Source organism: Trachemys scripta, chromosome 2, assembly GCF_013100865.1.
Source record: "Trachemys scripta elegans isolate TJP31775 chromosome 2, CAS_Tse_1.0, whole genome shotgun sequence".
Classification (NCBI taxonomy): Eukaryota; Metazoa; Chordata; order Testudines; family Emydidae; genus Trachemys; species Trachemys scripta.
The window spans coordinates 67,961,283-67,974,615 of record NC_048299.1 but is presented as its reverse complement, the minus strand read 5'-3'; the positions used below and the strand labels follow the sequence as shown (position 1 = coordinate 67,974,615).

At 38.6% G+C, this 13,333-nt stretch overlaps 1 protein-coding gene across 8 annotated transcripts in view; it reads left to right on the top strand.

The window, feature by feature from the left end:
- Positions 1-13,333, top strand: part of THRB (thyroid hormone receptor beta) — a 260,055-nt gene that overhangs the window by 66,855 nt on the left and 179,867 nt on the right. For all 8 annotated transcript variants that reach the window (XM_034760787.1, XM_034760791.1, XM_034760790.1 and 5 more), the window contains one exon: positions 2,873-2,902. The gene's annotated coding sequence lies outside the window, so the exon portion shown is untranslated. The remainder of the gene's footprint in view (positions 1-2,872; positions 2,903-13,333) is intronic.

The following is a 13,333-nucleotide window of genomic DNA, read 5'->3' as shown; positions in this document are numbered from 1 at the left end:
AAGCTTATGCTCTAATAAATTTGTTAGTCTCTAAGATGCCACAAGTACTCCTGTTCTTCTTTTTGCGGATACAGACTAACACGGCTGTTACTCTGAAACTAGGCAGAATGTGGCAATAATATCTTCATTATGCAAAGGCTTCATTGATGCCTTTTCTTTTATCACTTAGCAAATGGTTAACACACTGTGATCACTTGATGGACATGGCTGAGAGAGATGCTAGAGCAAAACCCCATTTTTAGCTTTTTGAATATATTTGTTATGTGGCTATATAGGTAGTTCTAGTTAATGCTGAGCTATGTTGTTGTACCTCCACCTTTGCAGAATTTAATGTACAACATAAAATCATGAAACAATACTGATTAAAACAAGACTATGGCCTTTGTATTTTTAGATCTCAATGCAATTCAGTTCGTTTTCTCAACCTGGTAGAAGGAACAAATTTTCCTGCGACACTAACATATTTACATGCAATATAGATCTGATTAGAAGGCTGCAACTGGTTAGTTTAGCAGTGCTAGTCCTCTGGAGGACTAGCAACAAAATATCAACAGATCAAGATTTTCCCTCTGCCAACTGCATAGAAATAACAATGTTTACAATGTTATACTGTAATATTTACTCCTCACAAACTGGAGTCCATGGTAAAACTCCCGTTAATTTTAACAGGAGAAAGATGGATCATGGGGCTCTTTGTAAGTAAATTTGTAAACTGGGCGGGTAGCAAAGTGCCTTCATAGGAACAATTTCTGGCATTTGTTTTCCTAATAATGAGTTTTACAATTTATGAAAGTGATTTATAAAGAGATGTTCAGAAAAGCTCTGAGCTTGTAAAGGGAGTTATTATTTTCCTAAGCTGAATTGAAAGGACAATTTCAAATGCCTTGCTGTACGTTAAATTCTTGCTGAACTTAAAGGATCTTTGTTGCTTAGCGTTGGCAGCAATCAGTTGCTTTTGTTTCTCTAAGTTGTGCTTAATGGACTTTTAAGATATATTTAATTGGAAGCACAATACATGGCAGAGTGATTCTAAGTTAAGACATTTGATGGCGCATATCCTGGAATACAGTTAGAAGAAAAAGTACTTTGTTGGTCAAAAGAAATGTGACACATCTGAATATAGTAAGGCAATCTCTGAGCTCTGGTTGTAGAGTTCTTCCCCTCCCTATGAGAGAACATAATATCGCCAAGCATGAGAGCATGGTGTGCTGTTATCATCAACATTGCACGCGACTTTTAAATGCCGACATGTAGCCCTCTCCTGGGCTGTCAGGAGGTTTGCACACACAGAGCCCTCTGCTGGGGTAGCAGGAGGGCCCACATGTATCCCTCTGCTGGGATGGTTGGATGGTGGAAACCCCCACACATCGTCTTCAGGTGAGGTGGGGCTGAAAATCCCCTGCACCTGGATAGAAGACAGCGTGTCTCTCATTTGAAGACAGAGAGGCCCCAACCTGCATGAAGAGGAGCAGTTGCGGGGCCCTCCCTCCTCCAGCAGATAGCTTTTGTATGAGTGTCTCCTGACCTCACTAGCCTAAGCAGAGAGTTGGGTTTGGGGGGTTTCTCAAACTGTATATTTGACTTCCTGAATTCTTCCATTTCAAGAATCTGTTTCTTTAAGCGTACACATTCTATTTCTGTGCTAGATAGATTTTAAAGGCCTTTTATAAAGCAGTAGTTAAACAGGCTATAAGCTATAGCAGGAGCTGATTCTGGTGTAGGGTAATATGCCTTACACAGATGAACTCAGCTCAGCCATCTAAGAATCGCATTATTAAAATCAGAAGAAGATGGAACTTCAGTTGCTGAACAGTGTGATTATATTACATTGATCCCATGCTTTGAGGCCAAGCTTTAAATTCAGTCTTGAGAAAAGGGATGGGAATTATTTTTTACTTGTGTTTTCTTTACATATTAAATTACAAATGGAATTATTGATGGTTAATGAGATGTACTGTAGATGCTGGAGGCTGAGAAGCTTTGGTTTGCTCATGATTCATTGCCATTCTCATTTGCCTTTCTTTCTTTTTACCACACACTTTACAATCACTGTCAAATTTTATCTGATCTGGCTTTCTGTTTTTTTTTCCGTGTTGCAATATATATTATGCTAATATAGAAAATGAGTAAAGATAAAAGGCCTGATCCTGTTCTCATGTATGTTAGTAGTGATTAAAAACTCCCTTTTACTTCAAAGGGATCAGAATTGGGCCCACAAGTCATAATACTGATATCTTGCGCATTTCTTAGTTCAAATAGAGTAAGCTAGCCAAAGTTCACAGAAAACTAAAAGATCAGTGAAATTAATAGTTTTATAACCACCCACATTTCATAATTTATGCTGAACTATCTGAGATGACAGAGATAGTTTGAAATGGGTTGAATTTTCCATACCTTTGTCATTGTGAGCCATTTACCTTAACTCACTTAAGATGCCGGCTGAGGCTAATAGCAGTATACATATGTATATTCTCATACAGGTTTCTCTTAAAAAGTGCCAAGTATTCTTAAATTGTTAAGTCTTCCAGGCAGGGTCTCTTACAGCACCTCGTACGATGGGGCACTATTGCAATACAAGTAATAAATAATATACAGGTATAAAAATATCACCTGTGGTGAAAACAAAGCTGTGAATTGTGTATGAACAGCCTGGGGTTCAGATTACAAATTAGTTCAATGACAATTTGTTTTCCTATTCTCACAATATTTTAAATATTTGTTAAAAGATTTACACAATATTTTCATATAAAGTTGTTGAGAATAATTTTAACTCTGATGTGAGAAAATGTAGTTTTATGTATTTAGTGAATAGTTTCAGAAAAGACCTTTTACAAAATGGATCTTTAATACAGGATTTCTTTACTCTTTTCAGCAAAGGTATTGAAAATGAAGTTCTAATGAGGTAAGATTTCATTATACTATTTCCAGTGAAATATTCAGGTAATTCTGCTGATTTTTAACAAAACTGTCCAACATTTTAGGGTTGATACTAGATAGTTTGAGTCAATATGTTAAAGTATAGATTGAAAAGGGGAAGTCATTACATCCACTAATATGATTATTTGGTTCAGATGTTGCTGCATGTTTTAGTTTTGTTCCCCTCCCTAGTGAAGTTTCTAAATCCAAGCAGGCTGACTGCCCAGACTTTGAAACTTGTTTGGTCCTAAGCCATCAAGAGAAATATTTTTTTTTCAGTATATAGTACAATTTCTGCTATTTTGACAGTTAACTTGTTTGCCTGAAAAGAGAGTTGTTTTGCAGTCTGAAAATGAAGTACTGTACCAATGGTATTACCACTGAAAGATATGACTTTGTGCTCAGAATCCCTTTGTGTTTTAAGAAATTTATATGTATGTGCCTTGTTGCATGGTTACTAGTGTGTGTAACACCCATGAATGCTAATGAAATTTACATGAGTAAATAGAGCCCTGTGCATCTAAACAAGAATACTCTCCTTAAGACTGTCGTCCTCGGCTCCTCCTTACAGCACAAGTCAGATTACATTTTGGAAATGGATTTTGTATATGTCTGCTAGATAGATAGGAAGGCACAAAAAAGGCAAATGTTACCAACAGGAAGAACAATGCTGCAGGGTTTCAATTTTTTTATCTCTTCACTTACTGATGAGGATGTTGAGATGCATGTGCCATGTTATGGAATCTATTTGCTGCTGCTTGTATTTGTGCAGATTTTCTGTAAAGTCAAATCACATACAATCGGAGATTTGATGGCAAATTGTTCTGACAGGCAACTGAGCATGACCCTTTTTTAAAGTGCTAGAAAAATACCTAAGTACTTTCAAGTGCTATTTTTCAGTTAGCAGTTTTATTTTCATAGACATCCAAAAAGTTCTGATTTTTCTGTTTGTTATTGTTTCCTAACACTGCTCCCCAGTTTAACCATTTTAGACCTTATCAACTGTTAATTTATAGAAGCTTTCAGAATAGCTAACTGGATTCATTGCATTGATTCAAAGTCAAACTTCCTCCAATTAGCAGTGCATCATGATGAGCTTTGTCAAACCTGCTGACTTCTAAAACTGCTGCTGTATTTACATAAAATATGCTTTTGGTTTCAGTTGGAATAGGGAGGAGGGCACGTTGAGAAGAAATTAAAAAGCTGTGCAAAGTGTAAACTCTTTGAAATCTCAAGTCAATAGTAGTGCGAAATATTAACGAAAAAACCCATGATCAGAATTGTGGTGAAAAAGTAGCGACGTGTCAACACACATTTTGTTGTTGTTGTGGAAAATATAAAAAAATGTTTATTATAAATACAAACTGCAGACCTCTAAGCAGTGTCACTCTGGAGCTTCTTACTCTGGGCTTTTAAGTGGAATTAATTTTTTTTAAAATGTTGACAGTTGAATTGTGCCTTTAGTCACAGCCCCATTTTGGGGGTAGTATGCAGCAGCTTGTGCCAGTGGGACTTCTGAGAGAGAATGGGGTGAATTCACTGCTGTACTGTGCCACCTTCGCACCAGCCATTGGTTGCCAGGGGATTGATCGTCTCCCTAGGGAATACTCCCATCACAAGAACTTTTGTAGTGTGCAGTGCTAACACGGGTGTTGGGCAACGTGCTGGCTGATGTGGAGGGGCAGAACTCACTCCATCTTGGCTCCTTTGAAGTAGCTAGTCCCAGCAGTGACTCTAGCCCTGAGCAGCCCTTGTACATTGTGTGCAACAGCTGCCATCATGCCTGACTTCTAAATGGGGATACAAGTCAAACGGCGCCTTTTGCCCTGCTTTTTCCCCTGCACAAGGACTGGGCACAATATTGCCCAGCATGAATCGTTTGTGTTTGTGGTACAGCACCTAGCACAAGAGGACCTTGATTAAAGCTCTGGTGTGCTACTGTAATGTAAATAGTAATCACTAATTAGTATGGCGTTACAGCAGCAGCAGAAGTTTTCTCACATTGCCCCAATACATTTTCTCAGATCATGAATGGAAATGGTTAAATCTCCTCCTCCGTTCACTCCCGAGCATCTGTCCTGGGACCGCCAAGAAAAGAGCTTGTTAGCCCTGTTTAAAAATGGGTTTTGTGATGCTGACATCCTGTTATCGGATACTCCTGTGAGATCACCAATGTGTTTGGCACAGGATACCAAGTAGCATTTAGAGGTCAATAATTTTTGGTAACTACCATCCTGGGCTCATTTTGAACTGAACGGGTAAACTGAAGATGGAAGGTGCTATATCCCATTGTCATTTCCCCAAATATACAAGAGCTTGGGAATGGAATACCATTACTTCTGGTAGCCAGAGAAACCTGTGCCTGCAAGGGGACAGGAAAGTACACTCAGATATTAGAAAACTTGCTACAAATGTTTTTAATATCATTTCTCTGACATTTGTTTGAATTGAGGATTCTGGGTACTGATTCATAGTCCCTCTTCAGTTGCCTAAACACCACACAATCCTCCTGTAACACACCACAGCAGCTGTCCCACACCAGCAGCAGCCTAACCTGGCCCTTCCATTCTGACTTGTTAAACATGCTTGAAACTCCAACAGGCTTAAGGAACTCAATCTATTTAACTTCCTGAAGACAATTTTAAGAGGCGACTTGATTATGGTCTATAAGCAGGTTTGGAAGGATTAGATTTTTCATCAGTAAATGTCAGTAAACATTGATTTCAACATGCACACTCAAACCAATGAAAAAATATTTCCTTAGATGATGATTGAAATTTACAGCTAGACAAGATGAGAAAAATGCTGCTTGAGAACTTACTTAATGTGTATAAAATGTGCTGTAATGGCAGTATTACACCATTATTGACCCCTCCCCACAATGTGAAAATGTAAAATAGGAAAAAAATGCTTAAAATAAACTACCAAAAATATAAATATTGAATTCTGCCAAGTCTATCTATGAGTACCTACACAGGGAGAAGATATTTGACATTAGAGGCCTCTTTAATCTAAACGAAATAAGATTCAATGGCTGACATTTGAAGCAAGATAAATTCATACTGGAAATAAAGCCTTGGAGAAGGGGGCGGGCAGGGGCATGGCCTCAGGGAAGGGGGCAGGGCAAGGGCTGAGCAGGGACTTGGGGTCCCTGAAAATTTTAAAATCAAAATGGGTGAATTTGGGTTGTTAAAGTTTGAGAGCCACTGCCTTATACGATATAGGCTGCCACAGACATGGGTTGGTCCTGCTTTGAGCAGGGGGTTGGACTAGATGACCTCCTGAGATCCCTTCCAACCCTAATCTTCTATGATTCTATGGAATTTTCAGTACTATCACTGAGGTAGGTCGCTATTGTTTTATGGTGACTGAATGATATCAGCTGAAAGGAAGAGTCTTTGAATTAATTCCTGAAGAGATTGATTAGTGGGCAGAATGCAGCTGATTTAGTGACATACACATTTGCAATACATAACAGTAATGTTAATGAGCCAGATCCAGAAGTTCTTGCTCAGTTTTTACTCAGGCCTTACTCAAGACAAAATTCTCATTTGTCTGAATGACGGCTGCATGATTTAGCCTAATTTATTCAATGACTTGCAGTTCATACTAAAGTTATTCAGTAGTTTATATGTGATGGTTATCAAGCTACCTGTGTGGTCTAATTAGGAAATCCTTAATTTCTCCCTAAAATAAGGTGAGAATTTTTTAAAGTTATTCTGGCAATGTCCTGTAAATGCCATTCTTTGAACAAGACCTATTTCAGGTCTGGTGTATCTGAAATTACTGTACCATTAGACCATGTAGGGTAAATTTTCAGCAGATAAGATAGAACTCCCAATTTATTGTAAACCACTTTGCACAGTATTGAAAATGTATGGAGATATACATCTTTGCTTGGGGCCCTGCACTTGAATCCTTGGATAGTATAGGAGGAAAGGCTCTTCACTTCTTATCTGCTACAAGAAAGTGCATCCTAATTTTATTGGACTGGAGACAGCTGATCCTTCAGTGAGCAAATGAGAAATGGCTTTTAAGGGGTTTATTGAAGAAATAATTTTATTTACGGTCAAGAGGGAACCTGATACATTGCACAGAAAAAATATAGAGAGATCTCATCCTTTTCTATTAATGTGATAGGCTCATTGCTATAAATGTACATTATATTATTAACTTTAATATCCAAGCACTTTCTTAAATGTCATTTATATATCATACAAAAGCTTTTCTACAATAATATTGAAAATTTTGACCTAAATAATAAAAGCAAGGAAATTCAACAGTAAGACTGACACTGTAGGCCTAATTCTGATCTCCCTTAAACCAGGAGTAGCTTCACTGAAGTCCGTGGAGTCATGCTGGTGGAAAATCGGTCTAAGTGAGATTAGAATCAGATCTTCCATCCTTAATGCACCTATTGAACCTAGATGATATAGCATCTCTGGAAGGAATTGGTATTATTTTGGGCAGAATGCTATAACAAGGAGTAATTACCTAAAGCTATGGGCAAAATTCTGACGGGAGGGTTGCCCTATGTAACTGCCAAACTATGTCAAGGGACAGAATTTTCTACTCCAATTCTGGATCTGCTTCAAAGCCTAATGAAAGGCCATTCTGCAAGCCTTCCATAAAGGGGCTTTCCAGAAGGAGGCCTAGGGGATGAGATTACTTGATCCTTGTATTTCAACATGCATGTCCTTTGAACCATCAACAGGTTTTGAGCACGCTCTATACACAGATTACTCCTATTATTTTCCTCAGTAATGGGGCCATGGTCATCTAGAATGGGCTTTTGATCATGCCTTCATAGTGTTTTTAACTACTTGGACTTGTGGGCAGCTACAACTTCAGCATTTTATAAACAAGGGAGGTTGATGATATGTTCAGTTTGGTTTGCATTTGGTTAACTCTGGATGGTTCTTTCTTCGTGCATGTGATTGAGGGGTTTTCTGTGTTGGGTGGAAAACCAAACTTTTAGGCATTTGCTAGATTATTTCTTAGCATTATAGTATATCGATCTTCAAATGGGAAAATGTAGCAACCTATTCATAACACTCAAAAGAGAAAGAAAAGGGAAGAAAAGGGTTGGGGGGTAAAGAATCAGTTGTTCAGAATAGACTCTTTAAATCATCAGCTACTACCACAAAGTCTCTGTTAAAGGATATCTCCGTTTTGAAAAATGGCATCTCGGTTCTGAAAGAGCATTTTTTCTTGTGCACTGAGAGAAAATTGCTGGCTGCATTATCAAATTTATTTGAAGCATCAAATTGTTACTGTTTCCTTCTGAAGGAAAGCTCATATCTGAGGAACTTAATGTAAATGAAATAGTCTTCAGGACGAAAGAAAAAACTGTTCAACTGAACAATGGTATAAGATGCAGGGCAGTTAATTGAGAAAATCATGAAGGATTATAGATGGCATTTCTTGGTGTTTGCAAATAGCATTGCTATTGGAGCATGATAGCACTCAAAAATAAATGAAAGTGAAATGCGGTTGAGTTGTGGTCAGGGGTGTTCTTGTGACTCATTGCAAATGCACTGCTGGCCCAGGATTTTGTATTCATATTAAAAAGATTGAAGATATTTGACTGAGTTCAAAAACTATTGAAAATCTTGTTTTGTGGTCTTTGTTTACATAATTATTTCCAGTCTCCAAAGACAATTCTGTACTTTGTCTAGGTAGCACACTGGCATCTTAAAATAAATGTGCCTTTCGTTCTAGTTCATATACTGGGTTAGACTTGAGTTCAGTGGTGGAACAATACTCTGATGCATACACTGTATTTAGAATGTCTGTTCAAATAAGATTTAAAAATATTGGGTTCACTGTTGCACAACACCGAAACTCTTGATGATTCAGTGGAGTTTTGCTGCATTGAGAGAACTGGACAGCTGGTATGTTCTCTCTTTGATAAATGGAAAATTGACTTTTTGTGGTTTATTTTTTAAAAATAAGAAGCTACTAAGTATATGTGGCTATTAAGTCCAACTCTGTAGTTGTAGCAAGGAAGTACTGAAGTAATTTCAGTGCATCAGGGACATGTTTGTCTTCATTCACGTTTTAGAAAGATGGATCTGGCTTCAGTAAGGATAGCCTGGTCCGGGGTGTGTGCTACAGCCACTGGGAGAGATTTGCATTTATTCAGTGCTCTTTATTAAATGAGTTTTACAGCACAACTGCTTAAAATTGCCAAGTTGGCCAAACAGATGAACTTACTGTCAGCATGGGAGAGTGGCATACCATTTTAGCATGACTCCTTTAATCTGATGCATTCCATGGTACAGTATGGGCACATAAATCAACCATTGGTGGAGGGAAGGAACCAGGGGGAACGGAGCATATGAGAAGTCCTGTTCTTCTCTTGGTAATGTCAGCATGCTCTTAATTTATGGACACATTGGAAGGGCAAGCGACAACTTCTGTCCCTTTCATTTTACAAAGCAGTGACCTCAGCATCACATCTACTGTCTACCTGCAAGGGCCCTTTCTACCGAAATATGTTTCAGGTTACTGAACCCCGACTATCCAGAAAGCATTTCTGAACAAAAGCAGTCCCCCCAATCATTCACTGAGCTGCATGAAAATGTGGTAAAGGCCTTGAAGTTAAGTGCAGTTTCAAGTGTACAGATAACCACAGACGTGTGGGCAAGTGGGTAGATTAGAGATTGTGGGGAAGTGACTGCCCACTGAATGTCCTTAGTTCCATTCAACCTTCAGCAACTCCCTCACTCCCAACCCCAGGTCCCTAAGGGTATGTCTACACTGCAATTAAAAACCCACAGCTGCCTGTGCAAGCTGACTCAAGCTAAGGGGCTGTTTAATTGCAATGTAGACATCCGAGCTTGGGCTGCAGCCTGATCCGGAATATCTACATTGCAGTTGAACAGCCCTATAACCCAAGCCCTGTGAGCCCAAGTCAGTTGGCACGGGCCAGACACGGTTGTCTAACTTCAGTATATACATAGCCCACCACTGAGGGTATCTAGAAACCGCTGCTGATCTTGTGCTGAAATCTACAACTGCTTTTAAGTCATTCTTGTTCATCATCATCCATGGAGCTAACGTTTGTTCTGTTGTTTCCATTTTCTCCTCTGTGGCTTTGCTTAATTCACCTTTAATACAGTACTCTTCCTTTAAACACTCTCCTGTGTCCTCTGGTTCTTGGAGTCCAATAGCCCTCTCTTTTCATAATTTAGGATCTGGCTAGTTTGCAATACTACATGGGAGACACATTGCACATTACTGAATTTTGTAAATTATGTAAGCAGACAAACAGTAAAAAGAGTATACTGCAACACCAAATGTACGTTATTCACTCATTTGACAGGTGTAGTTAATTATTTGTTATATTGTAGTAGGATTAAGTCTTAGAAACATGATTCAACTATAACATTTTGCTATAATATCTTTTCTGAGAAGTGAGAAAATACCACCATTTATTTGTGTGCAAACTGTGGGGTGTGCAAATTAGTGAGCTTCTTCTAGACTTGCGTAAGAAAGTTTAGAATCGCTCACAGCTTGTTAATAAATTTTACTGATAGGTAGTGAATCCAAAACTAACTCAGAACTAGGCAAGACTCTACCTGTGCTGGCAAAACCAGAACACAATGACTTATGTTTTGCCAAAATGAAAACACAGCTTCCTCAAGCCACGTGTAGCTGAGTGTGCAACTTACTAGAAGGCAAAGACATATCTATAAGTCACAACCATACTGGAAAAGTAGGTGTCAAGATTAATTTTCTTGGCATGATAGGATAGCATATTTCTACAAAAGAAATATGTAGTCAATAGTAATATTTTTCCCTCCCCAACTATTGTGAGAGGTGCCGATGTTTTAGCTTTTTATTCAAAGTAAGAATTAATTAACTATTAAGCAGAAATGTGCAGCTTTATGTGCATAAGCTTAAAGTAAACTTTGCTATGTGTGTCCAAAGGTAGTTACAAGGAGGCTTAGGTACCTTCAGAACATGGATGGTTTATCTTGGCAAGGATAAAATAAAATAGGAAATAAAAAAAACAGCACAAATCAAACCCCAAGACCACATTCCCTCATTTTATTGAGCTGGGTTGCACAGAAAGGCAAATTGTTTAAAATTCAATTAAAAAAAGAAAAAAGATCCCTTCAAAAGGATGTTTTTTCTTTTTAACTTCAAAGCCCCATCTCCACTCCTCTTCCTCAGAGGATGGAATGTAAAGTGAGTGACCTTCATTAGCCACCCTGATGGGCCAGTTTCAAATTCTTCAACCTTTTATGATATGCAAGCTGCTATACAGAGAGGGTTCAATTGCACAATATGCACAGATCCATGAGTAGGGGTAAGTGCAGATGCACATCGCTCTAAGAGGAGCACCACTTCAGGAGACACAAACTATTCCAGGGCTGCTTGGTGCAAACAGGAGTGCAGACTGCCATTAGCATAGTACAGATTGTTCCTCAACAGAACACTTCCCCTGTTCCATGGATTTGAGCAGAGTGAGGATGGAGGGCATGGGCTCTCATCCTTTCCGACCCAATCTCCCTTGTGTTATTTTTTTGGTGGTTTGCTCCTCCGAGGGAGCAAGGCTTGAGCAGTCTCTATTGTGTTTGCCCTTACGTGGGCTTCAAAATGGGAGAGGATCCTTGCCCTGCTTTCCCTTTCGACTCATCGCACAAAAACAGGTGATAGTATAATCCAGGGTTGATAACAACTTGTGTTTGTTATGTAGTGTGATAGGAGGATCTCTTCCTGGAACTAGTGAGTCCAGAGGCAATCATTGGGCTTTTGTCTAAGTCAAACCTACTGGCTGGATCTAGCTATTAAAGTTTTGCCCAGTTACAAATACTTTCCCCTCTGTCCCTGGGTCAGAATAAGACCATGAGCAGCATTTGCCTTACTTTCATTTTGTGAAACTCTTTTCTGGGAAGTTAATTTAAAAAAACATCTGCCCTCTCCTAGAGTCAGAATGTTAATTTGCTTAGTAAAGGTAAAAACATAAAATTGCAGAGAAAAATAATCTAATAGATACTTACCCTTTAAACCTGTGTGTGCCTCATAAGAGGCTAGCGTGTTTTCAGGTCTGCACTGAAGTGACACAGAAAATCGAGGAAAAAAATCCTCCTCAGAAACCTTTGACCCTTAACGCAGAAAGCAGCACTGAAGTTCTGCAGAACATCACAGGTCCCCGATTAAAGCATAAATTGCAGTTTGTTTGTAGGTTATAGGGTATGATAAATTGAGAGAGAACCCTCAGGATCAGGTTTGAAATTCCTGGTTTCCTTCGGACTTATTTCACCAAATCCACCTGTCTCCTGCCCCAGACATATGATGGTGCAGGAAGCCTTTTTTCTGCTAATTGTGGAGTAGAATAATATACTACATCTTTAAGCCAAAGAAACAGGGATATGAGGTCATACAGGAAAATAAAAAAGATTGGTGTTGAGCCACTTGTGAATACCTGACATAAAGGAATAATCGTATTTAACTTTGATGCCAAGAATCGGGATCCCCACTAATAAGCATGATACAGAACTACATTATCTCTTAAATCCTTGGTGTTGGAAGTCACATTTCCAGGCATGAACTCCATAGCTGGAAATTAACCCATTGGAAACTACCGGGAAGGAAGGATTAATGCCAGGAGCTCCACATTCCTGGCAGCAAAAGATTAATGAAAATGGCAAGAAGCGTTCCCTACTCTAGGCAACCAATACTGGACCTATCAGAATGGGAAAGTGGCATGCTGTGCTTGGTGGCATCCGCTTTATGGGACTGGATTTGTTGTTCTGTGTTTTTCAAATTATTTTTAACTGCATTGAGAACTAGTCACATCCACAAGAAGACTGAAAGGAGGTTAAACCTGTTCCTCACTACTTTACTGTAGCCATCTGGCCTTGCCCTATCACATTAGGTAACATTCTGAAACTACTGGTTCTGATTGTCATAATATCATGTTCCCTTTGTAAATCTGTTCATAATCCTTTTAGATCCTCTTGACCTTTTCCACCTTCTCTAGAATGCCAATGGAATATGTTCAAACTAAAAATGGTTCTTACCTTTTAAAAACTATATGTGGTATAATATGATCGTTAAGTGTTATGATTAATTGTGATCAAGAAGGGAAAAAAAGAAAAGTGATTTGCAAATGAGTATATCATACATGTCTGGAAAATGGGCTGTTTGGTGTGTTCATTGGTAGGTTTTAATGATTCAGGTTAGATTAAGCTAGATCTGTATGAGAGACAGAAAACAAACTGATTCTTTTAAAGAAAATAGAAAACTAGAGGGGTTTTTAAAAATAACTCAGACACTTTGGCTGATTGTTGAATTTTCATTTAATCCATGAACCAAACAGAAACTATTTGAAGTTTTAGGGTGATTTTCTGCCCTTAGCTATACTCATGTTCATACAACCATGTAGGGCTACACAGGTGTGACT